We start from the raw sequence: 26,509 nt of genomic DNA, 5'->3' as shown, positions 1-26,509 counted from the left end.
TGCCGGGAGATAGTGCATCCCTCAAGTTTAGTGATCTGAAAGATAGTATAGAAATAGTAATTGCAGAGTACATACAACTGCACCTGTGTAATTCTCTCGCTAATGCGCAATAAGACTGGTGCACCCCATCCACTCCCACTGCTTGGAGGTGTCTGTGCGCTCTTGGGCGTCCAGACTGCTGCACACTATCCACTCCCAACCGCCCAGAGGTGACTGCCCGCTGCTGCAGAAAGAAGTCTCTCTGCTCACCTTCCGCCACCGGCATGTGTGTAAGAGGGTCCACAACGTGCTGAAGCAACCTTCTCAGGCGTTGCATACTTGCAGAAAAGCATAATTCAGAGTGGGTGTTTCGTGCGTTCAGCTCTGGTGGTGTTGGGGGGTAAACGTCGATTCGTGATTCACAGCCTATTAGATAAAAAGCAAGATAAGATTGTGCATCATCCATCCATCAAAGGAGAAAGGAAGAAAGAGAGAAAGAAAGAAAGAGAGAGCTGAAGACAGAGAGGAAGCGAGAGAGGAAGAGAGAGAGAAAAGAAAGAAAGTGGGAGGAACACGGAGAGAACGAGTGAGAAAGATAAAGAGAGAGAGAGAGAAACAGTGAGAGAGAGAGGAAGAGAGAGAGAAAGAGGAAAAGAGTGTGAGAAAGAGGAACAGAGAAACAGAGAAACAGAGGAAGAGTGAGAGAGAGAAACAGACAACCAGTGTAAGAGGAAGAGGGAGATAGAAAGAGTGTGAGGGAGAGAAAGGAAGAGATGAGGAGGGCAGCGGGCGGGCGCAGCGCCGGAGGCGCGCCAGAGGCAAGCCCGTCTGTGCCCGTCCGTGCCTGTACCGGGCTCAGGGCCACTCCCCCTGGTCCTAAGATCGCCCACCCTACTGGCACCCCTCTGCTCTACTCTTCGAGACACCTAAGGGATCTTAATATTGGTAAGACCAATCAACGGTGTAAGACACTGCCACTCCCTACCTCCTGCACTTCAGTTCCTGAAATCTGCTCAGGTTGTGCTTTCACTATCCCCTCTCCCCTTTCAGTCTCTAGTCCCCCGCCTAAAATCCAGAATCCTAGACCACCTTACCGCATGGCACTGATCAATGCTCGATCCCTTCCTAAACATCAGCTGGAAATTAGGGAATGTATCATTGACCAGGAACTAGATATTCTTTTCATTACGGAGTCATGGGGGGATGCGGCTTCTGGCCCAGATTTCTGTGCGGCCACCCCTGATGGTTTCGGTGTGGCAAGACTTGACAGAGTTGTGAGTAAGGGAGGCGGCCTAGCTATCATTTACAAGGCCACATATTTGGTTAAAATAGAACCTATCCATCGCTCGGACTGTGAGGCCTTGGCTTACGCCATATCCCTTAACCACAACCAAGCCTTTAAAGGCATCCTGCTATATCGCCCCCCGGTCCATGCACACGTTTTCTTGCGTCTCTAGACCAATTCACAGAGTTAACTATAGACCCCCTTTTCTACACGATTCTGGAAGATTTTAATTTTCACCTAGAGGCCGCAGATGACAAAGACACTACCCATTTAATTACTGATTTTCAATCAGTAGGACTTCAACAATTAAGCACCGGTCCTACCCATCAAGCAGGACACACTCTTGATGGCTTATTCACCAACAATAAGGACATCTCGCTGCTTACTACCCTCCCTCTAGCGTGGTCAGATCACTAAGCTGTTGTCTTTACCATACCAGTTCATAATCCCAACCCCCCTCAGTCTAAAACCCATGTTCCTAAGAACACCAGAGCCTGGAAGAACCTTGATATCTCATTGTTCTCCACTACCCTTATCAATTCCCCCTATGAGGTTTCTTCCGACCCTAGTCTAGGGTCTAAAAGGTACCACGAATGGATCTTGGAGGCGGCTAATCAGCTGGTCCCGTCCAAACGCATTTCGCCTAATCGCGCAGCGCCATCTGCGCCATGGTTCACCGAGGATCTGAGACTGCACAGACAACACTGTAGGAACCTCGAGAGACACTGGCAAAAGCACTATAGCTCCATAGATAAACTCACTTACAAAAGTGCTCTGGCGATATACAAAAGTTCTATCGTCACACACAAGAGCGCCTATTTCTCATCTCAAATTGAGTCTGCTCAGAACTCAGCCAAGAAGCGATTTCAAGTTGTTAATCTCCTCGCTGATCCCCCCATAGGCCCCTCCATTGAGGCAACTCAAGTTCTTTGCAATTCCGCAGCCACCTTCTTTGCAACCAAAGTTACCAAAATATACTCCACCTTCTCCTCCCCCAAAGGTCCTGAAGTCCCCCTTCCTCCGGCTCTCTCACAGAGACCTACCTTTTCCTCCTTTCACGCAGTCTCAGTACAACAAATTAGTAAACTCACTACTGCAATCAGGTCAGGCTCCCCCTTAGTTCCATGCCCACCCTCCATTTCCAATTCCATCATGGAGGTCATCACGCCTCCTCTGACGGATATCTGTAATTCCATTTTTCAAACAGGGATTTACCCAGAAATATGGAAAAAAGAAGTTATCAAACCACTGCTAAAAAAACCCTCTCTGGACCCCGGAGATTCAGCTAACTACAGACCCATCGCCTGTCTTCCCTTCCCTGCTAAAATCTTTGAGTCTGTTATGAACCAGCAGCTTTCTGAGTTCATCGACACGCATCAACTACTGGATGACACTCAATTTGGTTTCAGGAAGGGCCACAGCACAGAAACCGCCCTGATAAAGGCCTCAGATGAAATTAGGGCCATTTTAGACCAAGGTGGGACGGCAGTCCTTATACTTTTAGATCTGTCTGCAGCCTTCGACACGGTCGATCACTCCATATTGATCGACCGTGTCGCATCCCTGGGGGTTAACCATGTGGCCAAAATTCTCCTCACATCTTTCCTGGCCAATCGCACGCAGGCAGTCAGGCTAGGGGATTTTTACTCACCCTTCCTCACCTTACCCTGCGGGATCCTCGTTAAGCCCTACTTTATTTAATATATATGTAGCGGACTTGGCGAGGGTCATAAAGGCACATGGGTTGTCTCTAACCACCTACGCGGATGACACTCAGTTGGTGCTGGCTGTACACAGGGATGGTCCAGCAGTTGCCTCGAGATTCCAGGAGGGGATGCTAGCCATCTGCTCCTGGATGTCGAGGAACTGCTTGAAACTAAACTCTGATAAAACCGAGGTGATGACCTTTGGCAACCTCTCTCCGGACTGGTCTCCTATTTGGTGGCCAAAGCAAATGGGACCCCCTCCGGTCCCGGTGACCAAGGTCAGAAACCTAGGAGTCCTGTTCGACAACAAATTGTCTTTTAAACAGCACGTGAACACCGTGGTCTCGTCATCTTTCTACATGCTGAGAAAAATTAAAAAGCTGCTTCCATATCTTCCAGCCTCAGCAGGTAAAACACTGATAACCACCCTGGTCTTTTCAAAAATTGATTATAGTAATGCCCTCTTTCTCAACTCACAAGAACAAATCCTAAATAAGCTGCAGTCCATTCAGAATGCAGCGGCCAGGGTCCTGCTCGGCATTCCTAGACATCATTCAACCTCCTTGGCCATACGCCACCTCCACTGGCTACGAATAGAAGCAGGATTAAGTTCAAGGCACTCTGTATTGCCTATAAGGCCATACACGAGACTGGACCTGGGTTTCTTAGGAAAGCCTTTCGGATCTATGTGCCTAGAAGATCGCTGCGATCAGCCTCCACCTTTCTACTACCTGTCCCTCGCACCATAACCGCCACCTGGGGAGACAGACGTTTCTTGGTGGCAACCCCCAGACTCTGGAACTCTCTACCCATATCAATCAAAACCTGTCCCACTCTCATTTCCTTTCGCAGATCATTGAAGACCTGGTTATTTGACCAATGATTCCACCAGTTGGCTCTTGTCCCCATGAAGTCCTTAATGCGCCGAGACACCTTAGGGTATTTGGTGCGCAATACAAATTACGTAAACATAAACATAAACATACTGAGTGCCCACACTGTGTACAAAACCGTCACAGCCAGGGCCGGCGCTAGGCATGGGCAGTGTGCGCAGCTGCCCAGGGCCTCGCGCTCGGCTGAAAGACAGGGGGCCCCCACCGCTTCACTGTGAAAGGCCACACTTTCACAGATTGCCCACCTCCTCCTCCTCACAATACACATGCAAGACGGCTGGAGTCGGCGGCCTTGCTGATCACAGCGTGATGGCATTGCATTCCTGGGGGTGCAGGGGTAGAGGGGAAGGCACAGCAGCCGGCTAGCATCACACTGTCAGGGGAGGGGCAGCACCTCTGTTAAGTACCAGCCATTCCCGCATTTTGTTGCTAGGTGACAGAAGGCCCCTTTGCTTCCAGGACCAGCCGAACACAGGTAAGGGAGGTGGGTGAGGGGAGGATGCAGCAGCCAGATCAACTGGCTTTTGTTAACTTAATGTATGTAGAACTTCCAGTGCTAGGGCAGTGTTTTAAGAAATGACTCACAGCTACAAAGGCTATGGGGAGGGGGCCCCCTTTCCCTGGGCCTCTAAGCACTATAGAAAGCTACAAGGTCCAGGTGTGGGGGCCCCCTTCCCTGGGCCTAGTAGCCAGTACTCCCTCTTTCCTCTCCTTCATTTGTTCTCCGGTGAAATGAATCCAAAAAATAAAAACACTTTTACTGGAAAGTTTGTCTTTTTTCTGACATTCTTCACTTCCAAAGTGCGGCCTTGTGATGGAGAGAAATAAAAGGTTCAAAAATGTAAAAAATAACTAAAGCAAGACATAGTGGCTTGAAAAGGGGCCAGATTGATTTTATTCACACCCAAAACACATTAGTGCCACTTTACAGAGTTTGCCAGTGAAGCACTACTTTTGTTTTCTTGTCTTTCCCTGAACAGCACTGTTTTCCCAGGGTGGGGAAGTGCACCATTCCTGGATGTACTGCAATACCTGCTTGATGGGCGGATTGGAACACAAAATGCATGCCGATGCTCTGTGTTCACAAATGTGGTCTTTTTAAACTATATTGCTTACGTTTTGTAAGGATATAAGCAATGGACATTGAAACTGGCCCCTGTAGTCATGGCGTTAACTTTTCATGCAAAAGCACTCATTGATTTCTGAATAATAAGTGAAAAAGCGTTAAGGTAACCATGTTGTTCCTGCTTACATTTCACATGGTTAATTAATCTTACATTCTTTATGAGTGTTTGCTTTTTCCAGGCAGGATGTCACTTTTTTTTTAGGCAGCATATTGCTCTTGTCTAAAGCCTAATTTGAATTGGGTCGCCTCCAGGTGTTTATAGCGGGCGCAATTGGGTTGTAGTTGAAGGCAGTGCGAGTTTCTCCCAGTGGGGCAGTATGGTGTTCAGTGGGGGAGAGGATGTGGCACTATGGTCAGAGCTGCCAAATTTGGAACTGGGGAACCAGGTTCAGCCTTCATGACCAGTCCACCAGACCACTCTCCAGAGAGAGCACATTTAGAAGGCCCCGAAAGACCTTAGAAGAATGGTGTCTGAGCACCAGCAGGTGGACCCTAGCGGTGGCAATTGTGTGTTAACCTTGAAGGCTTGTCCACTACAACCCCTATTGAAGCTCAACTTGAGTCTTTTGGGCAGGCATTCGAAGCAGCACACCCTAGGGACTATGTCATTGAGGTCATAGGGCCCTTGAGCAGGAAGGTTGAACCTGTTTGATGGCTGTCACAGTAATTACAAAGAATGATAGAGGTCCACTAATTACTGGACTTGCAGGGGTATCAATCCTTAGTTAAACAAGAAATATGGCTACAGCGCGTGCAATAGCATCCAGGATGTGAAAACACAGTAGGGCGGTGTGAATGTGCATTGTTTATTTTTTCAATCCCTCTTGTATTTTAGTAGCACTGTTTTGGGGCAGATTACATATAGACTACACCCGCAGTTCTTTCCTAGCAAACACGGACGTCAGCACGTGCCTGCTGCAAAGTTAAAAATGAACACAGGGCAATAAACCCTTAGCGAACACCTCGGGAAAATAATACCCATCACAGGTGCAAGCCGGGGGGACAAGAGAGCGTGCCCTGGGCATTGTTTGACGCTTCCTGTGGGCTCCCTACCTGACACCGCGACCTCCGAGCACGCGCCATGTGCAGTGCATGGATACAGGGACAGGTGGGGACCGCGGTCCGTCGGCATGAATGGATGACGCTTCGCTTCCCCTTACAGCTGCCTCCAGGTCTGTCTTCTGTCGCTCGTTGTTATGAATAAGATGTGAATGAGCTTCATGGTCACAGCCTGACCTGGATTTCGGTGTGGTATTTTCATATATATGTTTGCCTAACTGCCGCTCAATAACAGTATTAAAACCGATTTCGTAAAGCCATTTGATCAAGGGTTTTATGCATCAAAGGAGAGTTTAAGGAAAGGCAGTTTAAACAGTAAGCTAACGAATGGCCTACAAAACCCTATTTTAATCTTTTTTTTTTCTAAAGTGCTTACACCCCTAACTTACAGAAATATCTTTCTAGAAAAAAATCTCAATGCACATATATAGATAAAAAATGTGTAAGGGCAGTGAAAATAAATGAACCCCCAAAACACTTTAATCCCTTGCAGCTTGTTTTTAGCTAAATGTATTTTTTAAAACAAATGCAAACAAGGATTAATCGCGCCGTTCAATAGCATCTGACTTTGCCAATGCTTTTCTGTCGAAAATTATAATATGTAGTGGGCACTGGCGATATTCTATAACATTGTATCATCAAATAATATTTTAATATTCAGTCGTACTTTGATAAGAACAAGTTTATACCTGGATGAGTGAGGTGGGAAAAGACGGTGCTCAAGCAAATGTGAAAGAGTGTCTGCCTCACAGTATATAGGAAATGTACAACCAGTATATTGTCAATTCATATTTTCCAGACTTCCAGTACACCAGGAACCGGAGCAACAATCTCCAAAGGTGTAGGTGGGGAATTGGGAGTCTCCCCATGGTGAGTTTCCGCGTCGTAGACCTGGTGGGGTGCTGCGATGGCGCAATGCGCCTTCACTATTCCAGATTGTTCCTCCGGTTTCCACTTATACCTTTCAGGCCGACATATAGCCATTACTAGCAACTATACTGGAAGTCTGGGACCCTGTTTCTTCCCTTCTGTTTAAATCTTGTGCCTTGATTTCATGGCCCAGGACCAGAATAACTGAACAGCCACATACGCTTTCGCCAACCTACCAGACACTTGCCTCGCTTTCATTCGAACACGCGCATCTGCAAAAGCAAAACTCGAGGCTGCTCGCTCTACATCACACCCAAGACATGGAACGACCTCCCTCAACACATTAGAGTCTCCTCCTCACCTCTTGGGTTCTGCAAGAAGCTGAAGACCTGGCTCTTCATAAAACCACCATGGGACCACACACCTACATACCTTGCCCAATCGTCTGGATACCCTCTCGGGAGAATAGTGCGATATACAAATCAACATCCACATCTCTGAGGCCACCTCTGGGTCTCAGACTGATGCATCTTCATCTTCTTTACTTCTTGAAAGGTAATTACAGCTAAGCAATTTCTGTCTCAGACTTACATTACTTAAAGTCCTGATGATGATCCCACAATTCAAGGGGATCGAAACGCCATTGACACATAATACGGACCAATCCAAAATAAGAATTGATAAGATACAGGCTGTATATTTCCTATATACTGTGATACGGACATTGATTATTTCCCACTTATATATCACCTTCGCTTGACAACTGCGCACATCTTTTACACCTCACTCACACCGTATTTATACATTTGTTGCTTTTTATCAAGGTTCAACTGATTATTAACTTATTGTTTGGTTATACAATATTATTGAGTATTGCTGTCACCACAGGGACCACTTTGTACTACAAATTACTAAATAGGGCATGTCCCTGTGGAATCTAGGGTCTCTCTTGTGTTATATAACACTGGTTTTTGCTGCTGCTGTTCCACTTCAGAAAAAGAAAAAGAAATGCTTGTTTGCGTACATAACACAGCACTGGTGAAAGTAAGCCACCACAGTGATATGACATATACGTAAACATGCGATACCATGCATGCACACAAATGCATTATAATGCAGCAGGCTTTTAAAATATTAATTTACTATTCCAAGATGGCGGCAACCAATCTTGGAATGGTAACTTACAACAACATGTGTTAAAGAAAACAAAAATGGCATGGTAGCATATTGGAAGTACAGGGCCCTCCAAAAACAAAGAAAGAACCTTGGCGGTGAGGGTCAGAGCAGCTTTGGAAGTCAATGTCAGAAGCTGTTGGAAATGGGGAGCAACATTGAGCAGATTGTGCATGGGAGCAACAGAAGAGTTTGGGCAGTTTAACAAATACATGTTTTTTAAAAGTTAGCTGGAGAGGGGATAATGAAGCTCAGAACGAGCTTGGTGGGAGGGAGACAAGGACCAAAACCAAAAATGAAGAGGGCAAGGGCTTTCACTGGGGAGGCAGCCTTTGGCTGTGCGCTCCAGCGCATTGCCCCAGAACGTGGTCTGTGGCCAGGCCCTGCACTCTAACCACTGCATGCTGTCAACCCTGGTTACATATTGTCTTTACCGTGTGCAGTGGGGTTTGTCTACAGCTCACCCTCTCTTTTTGTATCCTAATCCATTTAGCATTCTTTCTTGTCGTAAAATGCACCATCACATCCATTTTGGACACAAGGGGGCATTTTTGCACCAAGGAAATAGCGCTGTAGAAGGCACACTCTTCTCACGTAATCTCGCAGAATTCTTAGTTAATTCTGCATGATTATGCTACACGGAAATACACAAGTTACGCCTATCTCTATTTGGCACCCAATCTATCTCATAAAGTGCCAGGCTTAGGGTGTGGCACCCATCTCTGCCGTTAGGTTTGTGGACCCACTGTAGGACAGGCTCTGCAGTCAATCTTGTGCCAATATAGGGGAGTGACCAACCCCCCTGCAACCAGCAGCAGGCATGGCCTATGGCGGCATGGCCTATGGTCAGCATCGGATTGGTAACGCGGGCCCTCGGGCAATGCCCAAGGGGCCGGTGTTTGAGTTCCAGCTGTGGACTGCTTTTTTTAGCAGTCTGGGGGGCCAATTTGGGCGGTGTCTCTGTTGTTCGAATACAGCCTGCGGGCCAGTGGGTGTCTTGAATGCCCTTTCTGGAGGCAGATGGGCGCTCATTACCTCCTGTTTAGCAGCAGTCAGAGGTGTCACTCCCTATCTCTCGCTGGCCTGGCCCCTTAATGTATGCACATTGAGTGGGGGGCTGAGCAGAAGTGGCCTCACATGTTTTTAGGTGTGTTTCACCTGTGTAAACGAATCAGTGTATTTTTTACCCCCCTTTTTTTAAATAAAAGTTTGCCGAAGCAGTGCAAATGTGGGCCACTTTTTGTAGTGTGCCCGGGCCGATTTTGAATCCCAATCCAACCCTGCTTACGGTCTAACCCAGCATGGTGGCTGACCCCTGTTGTACATGGCCAAAAGCTGTGTGCAGGAGGAGTTAGATGAAGGGCCTAGCCATCAGCCAGGCCCTGTTCCCAACACTCACTGACAGCCAAACCTCATAAGTAGCTGTTGACCAAACTCAGCTGTAGAGTGCTAAACTATTATTGTTTTTTTCAATTCTGGATCAGTGAATCTTATGTAAGATTTGCCATATCTGACATCCTAGGGGGGTCTACAGGATATAGGGAGGGTGCAGGATTTGTGAGTCCTGGGATAAAAAAAAAAAGTATAACCTTTATTTTAATTTTAGGGGTGGCTCTTTGAGTCTTCATAAATTGGCCTGGGGGTCTTGAAAGGCTCACTCTGCCCTCTTATGCCCTTTTCTTTTCATTTTTCCAACCATGCACCATGTTGGGTAAGGGCAGCCGTAACCAAAGCTTTTCTATGACCGTTAGCCAATCAAAGCATGGCAAACTTCCGAATCTGCAGCCAGATTCCTTGTGCAGTTGCATGCCTTTATGTTTTTTTACTGGATTCACAAATCCTCAGTGAATTTGCGAACCTGCAAAAGATAACCCACTTAACTGTCCAGGTAGGTCTATCCTTTAACTCTTTCAAGCTCATCCAATCCTTTTTTATTAATATTAAGGGCCTCATTTACAAGAAGTGATGCATTGCTGCATTGCTTTATTGCATCAGTGATGTGTCAGTCACTTACGAAACACTACATCAGTTTTAAACACCATGGGTGCGCCACATTTATGGTATGATGCACCATGGCGTAAGGATCAGGCAGCGTAAAAAAGAGATGCTGCTGCGACCTTGTTGGCACAGCAGAAAGTGACGCAACAGGAGGAAAACTGATGTAAGTCTTTTGTACGTAAAGTGACGCTGAACACTTTTCATTGTGTGAAAAGTCAAAATAAGTAAATAAATGATGCTGTGTGGAAAAAAAAACATTGCCACTCTTCACAAGAGATAGTGATGCAGTGGGGAGAAGAGAGCAGCAGCCAGGACAACAACCCCAGCACCAGCTAGGATATCCAGACAGACTTCCAGGAAAAGAGGAAGTCCAACTTCAGTGAGGAGAATGAAATCTTAATCCCTGAGGTGACAAACCACCATCATCATCTCTTTGTCACCTAAAAATTGCCATTTATGAAGAAAGAGGCCATTTGACAGTCCCTAGTGGGCAAGATCAACAGTATGGGACAAACCAGGAGGACAGACACCAACTGAAAAAAATGCTGACATGACTAAGTGCTAGATGAAAGCAGCCATACAAACCGGGGGTGGTAGCCCGGGGATACAGCAGGAGCTGGATTCCTTGGAGGAGCGGGTAGCAGCTGTCATCCCAGAGGACTTGGTGGCAGGCGCTCAAGTTCAAGACAGTGCAGCCCATGACGAAGAAGACAACCTACATGGTAAGTCGCTACAAGGGGCAATGTGGGCAAAAAGGACATTTTGTGCAGCGCAGCGACCTAGGTACTAGTGCTCCATTGTGCTGTGAGCAGGCGAAAGGGCAGAAATCTGCGTCATGTACCGTTAAATATCACATAAGTGCGAGTCACACTGCCCAGTAACATGTGGCACCGCTCAGTCCAGCTCCCTCACATTTCTCCCTGCCATGTGTGAAGTGCAGCACCGGTCCAAGTTCAACTTTATATACTGGCATTTGTAGTGGTATGTATAACATGAGTTTCCAGAACTACAAGTCCCAGAATACTAAGCTAAAAATATGGGGCCTCATTTGCAACTTTTTGTCGTAGGGTCATGCCGTAAGGCTTCTTGCTGTGCTGCACTGCATCAAAAGGAAAGGGCAGGAATGCAGCGTATCGATGAAATACGGCACATTCCTGTCCTCTCTGCCTATGCCGGCACACATATTGGTGCCTAGCCCCAATGCAGGCACCATTGCAATTTGGTTCCAGGGTGTCTGCATTGTTGGCACAATTGTTTTAGTGCCAGAAGGGACAACTTCCTGCACAAAAACAATCAATTGGAGGCGTTTTTCTTTTTCTATGTGTTATGCAGAATGCAGTACACATAGAAAGAGGAAAGAACAGAGGTTTATTAATCTACTTGGTATTGCTGGCCTGGAGGGAAATCTGTAAGAGGAGGAAAGACCCCCTACCACCAAAAAGGGAGGATTGGCTAAAGGCCTCATTCGCCAAGGCTCGCCTGGACTACGAGAGTGCAGAAGATAAGCCATTAAATATCTGGCATCCTTTTGTGAGTTGGAGCCAGAATTTAGGATTAATATAATTGCTCTAATGATTACACCAAGCTCCCTTAAAAAAAGGGATCGGTTGGACGACCCAAGCGAGTGCGGTAAGCCGGAGGGGCCACAGATCGTAAGAGCGGCTTCGTAAGACCCGCAGAGGCTTGATAGGTGAGATGAGAGCGCCCCCAAAAATTTTTTAAAAAGAAAGAGGAAAGAACAAGGAAAAATTACGTTATTTATCCTCGTTATGCCTCCACTGATAAGGCGCACAGTTTTTGACCATTTCCGGGTTTACTGATCCTTGTAAAACTGGGAATGTGTCAAAACCCATGGATGTTGCGTGGGAAACCCCACAGCAACCCCCATGGAACTTACTCCATATCTATGAGGCCATATAAAGCCATGCAGGGCGGCTTTGCATTGCCTCACAGACATGATTGAGAGGCCTGTGCCACCGGATGTCACAAAAAGTGATGCTATGGCAGCACACACCTTTTGTAAACAAGGGCAAAAGTATCTAACTTGAGCCCATGCACACAAATCTGGATTCAAGGAAATGGAATGAAATGGTCCTGTCAGAGGTAAAACTGCTCCCCTATGAGGGAGGTAAGGAGTGGGACATGTGAAGGATTAACACATAGGATAATGCCAAGAGTTATGTGTATATTAATCTGCATGAAACTACATAGCACACAGCTTATCCTGATGTGTGGTGTGAGAGCACATGTGTCAGATCCCACAGTAGGGACAAGCCAAACTCCTATCATGAACTAAATACGGCTGGGGGTGGGGGTGAATGCAAGTGATGCACACCAGAGGACCATGTGTGTTGAACAAAAGATGGTGTGTGGCCCTGGTGGGCCCCTGATAGTGCAGTGCATTGTAGATGCCGGCTGAGCACATTCAACTACCACTGCGTTTGAATGGGGAGACAAAGAATAGCAAGAAGGAGAGGAGTTGGCCTAACAGATAGGGCAGTCGCCTTCAAATCTGGGGAACCGGGTTCGAGTCTCGGCAATGACGCTGAACATACTGTGATTCTGGGCAAATCACTTAATCTCTCTGTGCCTAACAAAAATGAATGTGTCCTTATGTAACGCAACTGGTGCTATGTAAAGCTAATTGACACCCGATACTGGGTCAAGTTCGCGCTATATGGGTCAAGTTCGTGCTATATAAAACTCTGTAAAAATAAATGGTTTTTTTTCAACAGGAGGTGAAAACAGATATGCGTACTGCAAGGTAGCATGATCAAGACACATGCACTGCTGTGTCTGGCAGTCTCACACTTGTATCGCAGCTGGGGAGGGACGATAGAGAAGACATCTTTGTGGACCCACATTCTACATGTGATGTGGGCCTGGGTAAAGATGTAGCACATGGAAGGAGGGAGTCTGAACCCAAAATGTCAGAGGATATGAAACAGGGATCTGTCAAGGTACAGACTAAACTGCTTTCCCAACACGCAGGCCAGGAGTCAGGGATGGTTGGAGGATGAGGTGGATGTGGCACAGTTGTGAGGAAAACTGGGAAGGTACGTCACCAAGTCCTGCACTACTGCCATGTGAGATACAGTTCATTGGATATGGTCAAGCATATTGTTGGTCTTGTAAGCACACAAGAGTCAATATATTAGTTGGGTATCATCAGTGTGTGATAATAAGTTGAGGACCTGGTCCAAAATCGGACTTGCCAGACAAGGCATATACATACAAATGAGGGGTCCTGAGTAAACAAAATGTGTGAAACTCTGCAGATGACCAGCTTTGACAATGATGAAATTGCCTGAGTGTCAGTGTTAGCAATCTACCCAGTTTGACAAGGCCCATACCCTCCGCACTGTCCACAAATATGGAGCCAACTGTGTGTGCTATGAAATCACATGAGTAAAGTCAAATAGGAAACCTATAGCAAGTACATGCCTCACACATTCCTGTAGTGTAGCAAGCCTGAAAGCTAAGGTAACTATACTGCAACTTGGCCTCTATATCTATGTGGAACAAATGTCCAAAGCATCAATGTTGACCTGACAGTGAATCAGTAGGGCGTCTGAATGTCAACATGATTACTCATGTCACCATCTAAAATAGATTGACAACAACATATTTCAATGCAGAGGATATATCAACAACTCCTGAGCAGCTGAATATCCTAGATGATGTTCCTGCTGGAGATGGCAGCCTGCCAACACTCGACGAAGACACCCTCGAAGATATCCTGTACTCCATTCGGACACCATTTCCAGTGGCAAGAAGGGCGGACAGCATTGCGAAGTATCCATAGGATCTGCCTATCACACATCAAACACCACCAGCCAACCCACCCCCAGAGCTGGACTCCTAGCACCCCAAGTTGAAATCCAATGTTGTGCGGTAGGAGTGCAGCAGGAGCTGGTAGATGTGGTGCAGGCAGGAATGGAGATCGTGGTGGGCACCCTTGAGGGGGTCTGTACATACCTCAATCCCAATAAAGACAGCTCAAAGGCTATAAGAGGCACCTCCCCTCCCTTCCATGGCTTGAAACAGTCCCTGACTGACAACGCTGGTGTCATGAGGCAGAGGCATGTACAACTGCCCTGCCAAAGTGGCACCAGCGAGGTTGGAAACAAGCTGAGGGAAATCCAGAACATCCTGGAGTCCATGAAGCAGAAGCAGGACTCTTACATAGCAGCAGGGGGTGCCGTACTCCACAACATTGTAGCTGTGCTGGCACACATGCAAACCCTTCTTAGTACTGTGCTGCCTTACTTGTTTGCAAACAGAAATGCTGCTGGAGAAAGGGGATCCCCCTCTTTAGCCCCTGATGTGTGTGTGCTCCCATCGCCTGACACGGACACCTCCTCATGGGAGGCACCACACACATCAGAGGAAGATGATGCGAACTGCCCCTCTTTCCAAAGAAAAACTGTCTAGTAGCATTTCTCTGCACCACATGTCCATTTTCCCAATTTATCTGGGCTTATGGCAACGCCAGTGTACATCTCGACTGGTACTGTGCTCCGTTAGCATTCTCACCTGTTGATCTCACCCATTGGTGGGCTATCAATGTGGCCTATCTTCCCTAATGGTAATTAGGTCTCCTCCTCACTGGAACACTACTATAATCCCTATGTCCCGTGACATGTATCTCCCATGGACTCTGTCTGGACATCCAGTGGCTCACAAACTATGTTGGGGTTGTTGCCCCAAGGACTGCCACTTACTCCTTGGTTCACGTGCCAATAAATTCACTAACCAGAACCAGCGTGTTGTCCGTCTGTTCATGATTTGGCTAAGTAGACCATGATGATAGTGCTGACCCTAAAGACACTTTCGACTACATATTGTAAAATGTGTATCATAAACCCAGGGGTAAAACTGCCCAGGCCATGCAAAATAGTAATTGCGATCTCTATGAGCACCTAAGCTAGCAAGTAGTTTCCCAAGGACACATGCATGTAGTGATAAAATAAGCAATTAATAGTTTGACTGAAAGACGTTTCAGTCCAAGTGGGGGATTGCTCCATGCATACTGGCCAGGAGACAACGGTGTTGTGATGACTAAATGGTGCTAGGGAGAGTGTGTAATTGGCTGCCATCAGTATGGCACACAACACATCCAAGTTTATTCACAATGGTCTGACTCAATTATCCATACCAAGCATGTGTCATCACGTACACACACATTGCAACCTTAGGCTAATACCTGTTTTGGGCTGTGTGTCCCTTACAGTGTCCAATCACAGTCAAAAAAGACCGATATGCCGGCAACATCTAAATATCATTTGTATTTCAATTTGGCAATTTTCAACCTGAACTTATATTTACATTCCGTGATTTTAAACACATCAGGAGACTCCAAAAAGTCTCCAATGTTAGAAGTAGATACCAAAATATTTATAACATGAGAGCCAATGTTCCTGGAAAGTCATATATACGTCTATCCCCAGGTTTTTTGTTTCAATGTCCGGTTCATTAGACAATGCAATTATAATTTATGTAAGCGCCATACCTAAAAAGTAATGTAAATCCTATTCCACAATAAAGTCCCATTAGCCAGTAAACCATTGAGAATAATCTGCAAATCATGTACATGTAGTTAGTATTGCACAAAGTCAAAGGACAGCGGCAACACAACATTATTTATAAAATCCTCATTCGTTAGACAAAACAATCAATCACTCGGATAAATGTCCGATATATAGAGCCATGTTGTTGAATATTGAACCTCTCTTGGAGCCAGCCTGATCTATTAAACCATTTGAATACGTCTGGTTTACTTACCTTAGTTACAGGATTCTTACCTTTACAGGGTATCACCTTTATTCCGAGCACGTCCCCACACGTGTGAGAGAAATTGTGATAAGAACTCTCCCAGATATAGAAGACATAGTAATAGTATATGTAAAAAGCATGAGGGGGAAAGAAAATGTAGTAAATAGGAACATAAGATGATAAGGTGCAAGACATATGTTTAAAATGTTATGTCACCATACTTCATCCTATGCAGAAAGGAGGGTCTGTATCCATTGTAATATCCACTCATAAAAATATGTTTGATGGACATATGTACTAAAAAAGCAATATATATCCATGGGTTTCGACTCCCAGAAACAAAATATTATTTGCTCTGCAATTACTATAGTTACATTTTCACTTGTTCAAACAAGTATTCTCCCACGATCAATGTTTTGGATGTTTTTGTAAAGAAAATCGATACTCCTAACTGTTTCAGCCTGATCAACCACTGTGCATGTCATGACAATGTGTATTATATTTTCATTTCAGCCTTGAAAAAGTCTTATAAGACGAAACACGTGTTGGCTGAGTGTTGCAGGACTGAACAAAGAATAAACCAACAGTGGAAATAATTAACTATTTGTACTCTTAGATTATTTCTGTCAAGAGAAGAGACAACTTCAATTTTGAATCCTGGTCCAAAATTGGGACTTTTGCAAATTTTTTAGATTAGTGTTGTTTCATTGAGGATGACTTAATGGTCTTTCTCTACATCTAGAGAGTGCTGAAAAAAGGGTTCTAATATGTTTATTGTTTGAGCACATTATTGTTATAATTTGCAGTGAGCTGCTTCTGGTAGTAAGGTGGCTGAACCAACATAGCACCTCAATTTGATTGAGTTTTTTCACACGAGATAATTTGAGGGGAAAAAAACTTTGAGTACAACTTTGAAGTGTGGTAGATTTCCCTTTGGGGAACCACTACTACCATTTGGGGAAGTAATAACCTACCACTATGATAAGACCTATGCTAACCTATGCTAAAAGTCTAAACTGTGAAAACAAGCTAAAAGAATTGGGGAGGACCAGAAAGTTAGAGGAAATGGCTATATTTGAATGTAGATATGGTCCACTGTCTGCTGTAAGCTCCTCACAATTTGCATGAGGGTTGCCACCTGCAATTGGAGCCCTGCCAACTAAACATTAGTGCCTTGCTGTGCCTTCAACAGCTTCTTCTCAAACTCAGTTGGCTGCTGAGAGGTACTGGAGACCGGCTGTGATGCCACTGCTGGTAGGGCTGTGGATGGTCCTGGAACTGAGCTCGGAACTCCACCAGGGGTATCCTCCACTTGTGGCCTGGTGCTTACCCTGTCCATTACTGTCTGTCCCTGAGGTGGCAACTTCCAGGTCTCTGCTGCCCTTGTTCTCTCATAGTTGTGTCCCATGCACCTGAAGGACTTGGCAACGTGCTGTAGGTGTCGGTACCTCTCCAGGCGGATCCAATAGGCCTTTTCCTTAGCAGGGGTCATGTTTTCTGTTTTAGAGGAAGGACACATGTATCAGACCAATCTGAATTGTCCACATTGTCAACAATGCATTAATTACTATTAGCAGCACAAGTGTCATGTCCTGCCACAAAATGACATCTATGTAACGAATCATGACAAACAGTCATAAGAAGAATGTACTTCCCCTAAAATTACAATACTAAATTACTCAGGTCTTGGCCTTGTAGGTACAGGAAATGACATTGTCTGGCCAAATAAACTTGTACCCATATGCATATGAAGACAGATTCAGAACAATGATGTTGTGTACACATGGAATGTTGCACAAGGTCAATCTGGGTACTCCCTGGGGAATGGCATGCAACATGCCAGAGGGTCACATCTATGATCAAACGCCTATGTGAAATGAGTGATGTGTAGCAAATACACGTATTGTACCTCAGCAATGCTGCATTGTTATTGCATATACACAAGTTCACACACATTACAGCATAGATTGACTCAGTGCCACATAGTAGAAGCATACATGGAGTGTAGCTAGCTACCTGCGATTCAACAGACCTGTTGGATATGTCTCCAAGAAATACATATGGACATACCTGCAACACTTTGCCATTGAGCACCTAATGAAAATAAGGCAAGAACATGTTCTTCTTTACTTACCCAATAGTCGGACCCTTGATTTCTGTATGATTGTTACCTAGAAGCACATCAACTGATGTGTACTCTCTGTGATGAGTTTGTGCATACATGCTGTAGATCTCAGATATTTGAGTGTATTGAGCTGTATCTTTCAGGTAATTGCCCAACAATTGTTCAATTGCAAGAAATCTTTGGGAAACAGTATGGGTAACAGCAGCAGTTAGTGGAGTGTGGAATGGCCTGTATGCTGACAACACAGTGCATACATGCCTGTGGTACTTGACATATTGGCCCTATTCCGCACAAAACACCACAAAGGAATGAGAATGTGTCTATTATAGGGTAATGTGGATATGAGGGCATGAGTCAGGAATGTGACAGCATAGGCATGTGTGGACTGGTTACATGTCCCACTTTGACTCATACCTATTCAGTCTGCACCTAGGTAGGAATCATCACAGCTTGTGTGGACCAGCTCATGCAAGCACCTGGCAACGTTGCCATGTGCTCGCATACACTAGCAATGTGCATCAGACAGCCAGATTGAAGTTCATACCTCCAAATCTATGTGCACATCCAGTTAAGTGACAACATCCTATCCATCCATGCCATTTTACCAATTGCTCCTCTGTCACCCCATCTAACATATATGCAGCACTCTGGGGTATGTTTATCTTTTATCTTTTTGTATGTGAACATAAATGAAAATTATGGAATAATTTAATAAAAAAATAACAAAGAGACATAGAAATTGTAGTTTGTATTGTGGATAGCCCTATAGAGCTGTTGTTAGCCTACACAAAAGTAATATAGGTCTTGTGGGAGGTTGTTGTGATTTTTCTTGTTTGCTTCCCCTTCTCCCAGACCTGAAAGCAACATTTAAGGGGTACCTTTGGACATTGATGGTACTCTGGGGTATGCACAGGTACCCATGATGCTGGATGACAGCTCCCACATATCATGATAAATGTGGGCTAAGGAAAGAACCCAAGTGAGTCATTGGTCTGGGCGATGGATTGACCCACTCACTGCAACAAATGGGGATATGTCACTTGCCCACAGCTTTTGCTAGCGTAAATATCACATTTCAGGGAGGCATGTCAGAAATAGATATAAAGCATTAACACTAGTAAGGAATCTTGTTGTGGTATCTCAAGCCTGTTCACATGGACACCAAAAAACATTGGAGTCAAAACTTTATGTGTAGGGATCCATGAACAAATTGCCTGTTTGAGTGACATTGATTTCTGACATGGCTTAAAGCATTTATATGGTACCAATGTTTGTAGGGTGGAGGAACGTACTCTGCAGGCATGTACATGATATGATGTGAACACACAATAGGAATCCAAATACATTTGAAAAGCTGTTCACTGTGCACATGCCAACATTAGATGTGCTGTTGACAATTGGTAGTTTTGCTTGGGAAAGGCTTACACCTTAATTACACCTGTGTCCTGTGCAAATTAGGAATGGGGAAAACATACTGGCCCCATTTACAAGAGGCCTGTGTCACTGGAGCTTCACTTTTTATGACAATGCGTTGGTGCAGGCCACTAAATCATATAAATGAGGTGAAACAAAGACGCTCTATGTGGCTTTGCATGGCCTTATCGATATGGGGTAAGGCAAGGCAGGGCACTCGATGTCAAGGAGGCATTCCAAGGGCATTGCTGGGGGTGTTCCCACTCAACAACTAATGGATATTTGACACTGCCTCAGATTTACAAAATCACGTAAACCTGGGCCTGGTCCACAAATTATGTCTCCCCAGACCAAGCATAACAAGGGGAAATGTTTACATTTTTCCTTGTTTTTCCTCTTTCCACATGTGCTGCATTCTGCAGCACAAATAGAACAAGGAAAACACCTGTTGTGCTTGTGTTTTGTGCAGGAAGGTATCCCATCATTGTTTCTGACACAGAAACAATGATGCCAACAACACAGACACCCTTGCACCATGGTGCTAAGGTGCCTGCATTGGCACTCAGCTGCCTATTGTCCGCAGGCGCTGGCTAAAAGGACAGGAATGCACCATATCTTGTTAATATGATGCTTTCCAGCCATTTTGAATTGGCATAGGGCAGTGCAGCAAAATAATTTGAGGCTCTGCTCTATGCCAGTTCTTACTAAAGGAGGAACAGTGTGTGTAGAAAATCACAGCCTATCCCACGCAACATTTCTATCACATATTCCAGGTAACATGTTGTTACTTTCTGCCCATATTATGTGTAAGAGAGAGATATTTGAAGTTATAATCATAATTTGATTTTTGGGCAGGTGATGGGACATATGTCATGAGCATCCACTCCATTGCTTGCACAAAATTAGCAGAGCAGATTCTGAGGCATCCATCATGTAGCCCTGCATACATTGGGATTAATTTCACATAGCAATTTGGCCCTGACATTTGCACCTGCAACTTTGTCCTACTACTGTTGTGGTTCTACATGTAAGGTAAAGCTTATTTCCACTGGCTGATAATACCCCTTACACATCTCCCTACAGCCATTTTTTTGACACACTCTTTACTCAGCACAGGAACAATCAGTTGATACTCACTGGTAGCATATGGATTGTTGAAGGTCGCCACCTCGACAACCTTATCTATACTGGAAGCCAAGGAATTTGGGTTCATAGAATACTGGGCATTCGATACGGCCTCAGTGTCGCCAGCTAATATGTAATTTTGTACCTGATGTATATTTATTCACTTTTCTCCCACAGCTATCTAACCATGTCTTCTGCAACCCATATGTAAAGCGCTCTGATACGCGCTTGGGTCATGTTCGTGCTATACAAAACGTTAAATAAATAAATGGTGTATTGATTTTATCCAAATACAAAACAAAAAGATGGTGCATTGCTCTGTGAATGCTGAACATGTATACTGTGCACATAGGAAGCACAGTACATTGACTTGACAAAGGCCTGCTATTGTTGGTGTGTTAGACTTGTAGCATTAGGCAAAGTTGGAGTGCCCTAATGCAGGACCTAGGTAAGCCATGTTGCAGTGTATTCTTATTATACCAGGCAAGTCAGGTATCAGATGCACAGAGTGCAGACAAGGTACTAGACCAGCCTAGCTTGCAGTGTGGTGCAAGGGTGCCAGGCTTTGATGGTTATGTGAACAGTCCGATTTGATTTTCCACACTCTGCATAGTATGACAATGCTGGGACATTTTCAAGTCAATATGTATTCTTTACAATGCTACACACATTAGACAGTACCCATGTTTCTTGGTCTCCTTCATTTAGCTCCTTACGTGTGGCCAGTGCACTGAACATGAACAATGATCAGTCAAGGCCCATACAGGCTCATGAAGGAATGTTTAGCATTCTTTGAACATAGACGTATGTGTGACCATTTGCAGGGGAAACAAACACCCTGTCTAACCTCTGGCTTGATGACATATGAATGTGCTCTCCTACAAAATACATGGTGGGAGTCCCCCACAGTTCTGAGTAAGTAATGACCTAGCAGGCCAGATGAAAATGCTCCCTGCACAGTGCCAGATTGGTCCCACATCACCTATGGGCCTCCCTTGCACTGCATGCTATGTTTTAGCTATTGGTATGCCCCTGAGAACATGCCCCTGTGGCATGTTCAGTGTATGTATCGGAGTGAGCCCGCATCATGCCATGTTAACTTATATACATATCTGGCCCTTCCGGAATGGAATAACTCATGCTATACAGGGACTTACCAGTTGCCCCAACAGCTTCTATCCCTAGGTGATCCAGGAGATCTTTCTTCCAGCTGATAACATCTGCCCACCGGTGCTTGAGTTGGTTGTGTAGCATTGGCTAACCCTGTCTCCACTTCCGATCATGTTGGGCACATACTTGAGTAACACAGCAGGCCCCCAAAATCATCAACTGTCATATTCTTGGCCCTGTCCCTGCCTGACATCTCACTAGCCCCCTCTAGCAACCCTAAACACAAAAACAGATACACTATCCCTTCCCCTATAACTATAAACCCCTATTCAAACTAACACCCCACAGTACACTACACAAAATACAATTACAAGACAAAAATGACAGTTTTGGGACACAACAGGGACAGCACAGACACCAACAAAACCAAAAACAGCACCAAACTCTCCAGGAATCAACAAACATCTCCACCAGCCAGCATGGACAAAAAGACTGTAAGTGAAAGTGAAAGAATTTTACACTTCCTGTTTGCAGCATGGCTGAGTCATTGCATCATTTCATTTGTGGATGTGTCATGTTTCCGACGTATGCGTCACGTTTCCTACTAAAGTGTGCTTTGTTTCTGACGCTCCGCTAGAGAAATTGCCAAGTTGCAAGTTACACAATGCCTTGTTTCTGACACTTTGGCATTGATGCATGGCTTCGGTCCGACGCTCTTTCCACTAAAACATCACGTTTTATGTTTTTTATTGCTAAAAAGTAACGTTTCCTAGAAAAGTGTAAGCTTTCCTACTCAAGCGTCACGTTTTGGGCTAAAGCGTCACTTTTCTTACAAAAGATTCATGTTTACTACTAAAAAATCATCTTTCCTACTAGAGTGTCACATTTCCTCATACAGCGTGTTTTTTTAGTGACGCATTGCTAGGGAAATGAACAAGTCGCAAGTTACACACACCACATGACAATGCACAGCGCGTTCTTGCTGACACTTTGATGTTGATGCCTGCCTTCCGACCTGTTTGTAAACTTTTGAGGGCTACTTTGAGTTGATGAGATGTGTTTACGTTGATGTTTCCTGGGACTGTGACATAAATGCAAAGACAACTAATGGTGTCAAACATTTATTGTCATGTTGAACCTTTATAACATGTTGGTTAATGGTCCATTCCTGAACATATGGATCAAGTGAAGAAATGTCAGCAGTAGTGTTTTGGAAGTCTTCACCATCGGCATCCTCCTCCTCCTCTTCCATTGGATCCTGCTGTTGTTGGTCCCCGTCCAAGGGAACATTAGTGTGCACACATATATTGTGCAGTATGGCACACACCAGTATTATTTTAAGTATGAGCGTCAAATCCGCTCCGCTCGCGGATTTCGCGGATTTTCGGTAAATCCGCAATCCGCGAACTCCCGCGAATTTACCGAAAATCCGCGAATACGCAAGCGGCGGATTCGGGGGGCAAAAGTTCAAGCCTTCAAGCTTGAAGTTGTAACTATTTTAGGATGGCGCCGGCAAGCTGCCAGCGCCATCCTAAAATAGTTACTAAGTCAGCTAAGTTAGCTTCAACAGGAAGCACTAATAGATAAAATAAAGCAGGTGCTCGAGCACCTGCTTTACTTTATCTATTAGTGCTTCCTGATCGGTCTCTGACCTTTTATACACACAAGAGGCATGGACTCGCATGGAATCCCCGCACGTTTGGTCCCGCTCACACACTCGCGGTGTGCACCGTCTTCCCGCCATTTACCCACTATGATGGACAGTTGAAGCTCAAATTCAGTGATGCATAAATCAGCCCAAAAACAATCGTGAGCATTGTCGAGGCTGGGCAGGTGTGCTTTCTTCCCAAATCTACCGTCGAAAATCAGCTGTGATGCTGGATAGAGGCCTTAGCATCCTTGACTTTCACGAGCGCAATCCCCTGGCTGTTCCTGTGACCAGGAGCTTCTTTCTCTTCATCTGCTGCTCTGATCGGTCTCTGACCTTTTATACACACCAGAGGCATGTGTGCTCGCATGGAAGCCCCGCCCGTTTGGCCCCGCCCACACACTTGCGGTGTGAACCGTCTTCCCGCCATTTACCCACTATGATGGACAGTTGAAGCTCAAATTCAGTGATGCATAAATCAGCCCAAAAACAATCGTGAGCATTGTCGAGGCTGGGCAGGTGTGCTTTCTTCCCAAATCTACCGTCGAAAATCAGCTGTGATGCTGGATAGAGGCCTTTGCATCCTTGACTTTCACGAGCGCAATCCCCTGGCTGTTCCTGTGACCAGGAGCTTCTTTCTCTTCATCTGCTGCTCTGATCGGTCTCTGACCTTTTATACACACCAGAGGCATGTGTGCTCGCATGGAAGCCCCGCCCGTTTGGCCCCACCCACACACTTGCGGTGTGAACCGTCTTCCCGCCATTTACCCACTATGATCGACAGTTGAAGCTCAAATTCAGTGATGCATAAATCAGCCCAAAAACAATCGTGAGCATTGTCGAGGCTGGGCAGGTGTGCTTTCTTCCCAAATCTACTGTCGAAAATCAGCTGTGATGCTGGATAGAGGCCTTTGCATCCTTGACTTTCACGAGCGCAATCCGCAAATCCGCAAATCCGCGGATTTTGTGGATCAACAATACGCAAATCCTCAAAATTCGCGGATCGTGGATCCGCGAAATCCGCCCATGCTTAATTATTTTGCAACCATTGGTGGGGGGAGTAGAGCAACCTACCGGCTGAAATGTTCGGCCAGCAGAACCTGGCCTTGATCAGCCCAAAGGTCTGCTCAACAAAACTCTGTGTCTTGCTGAGGGCCTGGTTGTTAGCCTTCTCCAGCTCAGTCTAGGGGTGTCCATATGGCGTCATCACCCACAGCTGAAGCTTATATCCCTAGTTAGCTGTAAGTGAAAAGATAGGACAACTGTCAATACTTTTGCTAACTGTTATAGATACATGCTAGGCCAAGTGTGTAATATGTGCTTACATTGTCATACAGATGTCTAACGTTGGTTTCACAATATATGTTAGTCATACAGTTGTTCATGGGTTAACACGTCTCCTCCATTACTCTGTGTAATTGCAAATGTTGAGCATGGGCTGATACAATGTACACTTCTACATCCTGACTGTTATGTTGATCCTGTAGTTTTCTATGATATCTATTTGGAGATGCTCCTGGCCACTCTATGTTATGTGCTCCCACTACATGTGTGATGTGGCCGATTGAGGAGCAATCATTTGGGTAGTTGGTTCTCCCTGGGTAGGTAGTGACATAGCAGACATGCCGTTCACTGACACATGGATATGCCCATGGTAAGCCACAAATGTTGGTGGTGGGATACATGACATGCCTGATGACCCATGGAAGCGGCATCCAGACACCCCTAGAACCCTCATAGCACTCCTCCATGTGTGATGTTACACAGCCTTTGGCCCACCAATGCATTGCTCTGTACCCTTTCACCAATCAACGGCAGCCATAGTGGATTTGTGTATATTGACTAAAGGTGGGCAGTTAACTCCACTCCGACAGCAGAGTTTGCAGAGTTTTAGAACTCCACACTCTGTTTGGAGTGCGAAGTTTTCATAAACTCTGCACTCGCAGCGGAGCGTAGTTTACCGGTGCGAAGACTGGAGTCTAGGACTAATCTACTGCTCCGAAATGGTGTCCTGCTCCTGCTGCTGGATGCACTTGGCTTCCGCTGCTCCAGCTCGAATAATTCAATTAACAGGAAGAACTGTAGTGCTCATGGTGTATTGCGTGAATGAATGCCTGACCCCATCATGGGAGGTCAGGCATGCCTTCATGCAATTATGATGGAGTGTCTGAATATCTATGCCTCATTCACACTTCCAGGAAATTTGCCAGCACGTTACTGAACAGTCCTCGATGGTCCATGATGGCCTGGACATTTATGGAGTGCGCATGCTTCCGGTTCCTGTAGAAATGGGATGTGGCAGCAGGGGGAACCAGTTGCACATGTGTGTAGTCCATAGCACCCAGCACGTGCGGTAACCCAGCAAGTGGCATAAAACTCTTGTTTTGCCTCCAGCTGCAATTCATGGGTGTTGGGGAAGAGGAGGTAGTGGGTTGTCAGATGATGATGGCATCCAGGACAGATTAAATGAATGAGGAGAAAGATGTCGGGGAGATTCTGGCCACTGGTGGCTTTTATCTGAAAGGACCCCGATGCCAGCATGTGTAGTACGCCCATGAACTTCACCTGTGGAGGGATGTTGGTAGACCTGGCAGCTCTTACCTGGAGCCTTGGTGCAATCAGGTGTAGCAGCTCCACAATGGACTCCATCCACGGCGGGTAATAAGTGATGACCTTATCCTCCCAGAGACCACTTAGAGTAGGCCTCTGGCGATAAACATGCTCCCTTCTCCTGCATTACCTTTGTGGCGGTGAGCAATGGGATGAGGTGGGGGGTGTAGGGGGTAGTGGTCATGTCCTTACAACCCCCAGATGCAATATGAGCACTTCCATGGTACAGTTGTGGTTGCCACACTGTTCTGTCTAGCTTCTCTTTATGTACCAATGTCAATACATCATTTCCTAAGCATGGGTTTCACAGGTGCAGGATTTTTTACACTATCGGACCACAGCGCAACTCAAGCTGACAATGCATCACTTTGGTAAAATCTCGTAAATACCCAAACATCGGTTTTACTGTGGATTTTGCAATGGAACGCCTACCTTGCATATTTTAATACTTATGTGACAGAGGCGATTCTGGCACAGGTTCCTTTTGACGCAGGACTCCAAAAAGGGATGCATCCTCCAAGATAGGTCCTCTTGTAAATAAACCGTACTGACAGCACCGCCAATGCGTCAAAAGTTTTGACCAATTCGCAGTGTAAGCTCCTTGTAAACAAGCC

At 45.5% G+C, this 26,509-nt stretch overlaps 1 long non-coding RNA gene across 1 annotated transcript in view; it reads right to left on the bottom strand.

Annotated features, from left to right (window-relative positions):
• Nucleotides 1–275: 275 nt before the first annotated feature.
• Nucleotides 276–26,509, bottom strand: part of LOC144771687 (uncharacterized) — a 183,079-nt gene continuing 156,845 nt past the window's right edge. The window contains exons 2-3 of the long non-coding RNA XR_013599428.1: nt 17,195–17,361; nt 276–405 (exon numbers count right to left, since the gene is read on the bottom strand). This is a non-coding gene — a long non-coding RNA (uncharacterized LOC144771687). The remainder of the gene's footprint in view (nt 406–17,194; nt 17,362–26,509) is intronic.

The sequence above is a fragment of the Lissotriton helveticus genome, chromosome 1_1 (genome assembly GCF_964261635.1).
Source record: "Lissotriton helveticus chromosome 1_1, aLisHel1.1, whole genome shotgun sequence".
In the NCBI taxonomy this organism is placed as follows: domain Eukaryota; kingdom Metazoa; phylum Chordata; class Amphibia; order Caudata; family Salamandridae; genus Lissotriton; species Lissotriton helveticus.
The sequence above is the reverse complement of the archived record's forward strand: the minus strand, read 5'-3'. Positions and strand labels throughout refer to the sequence as shown.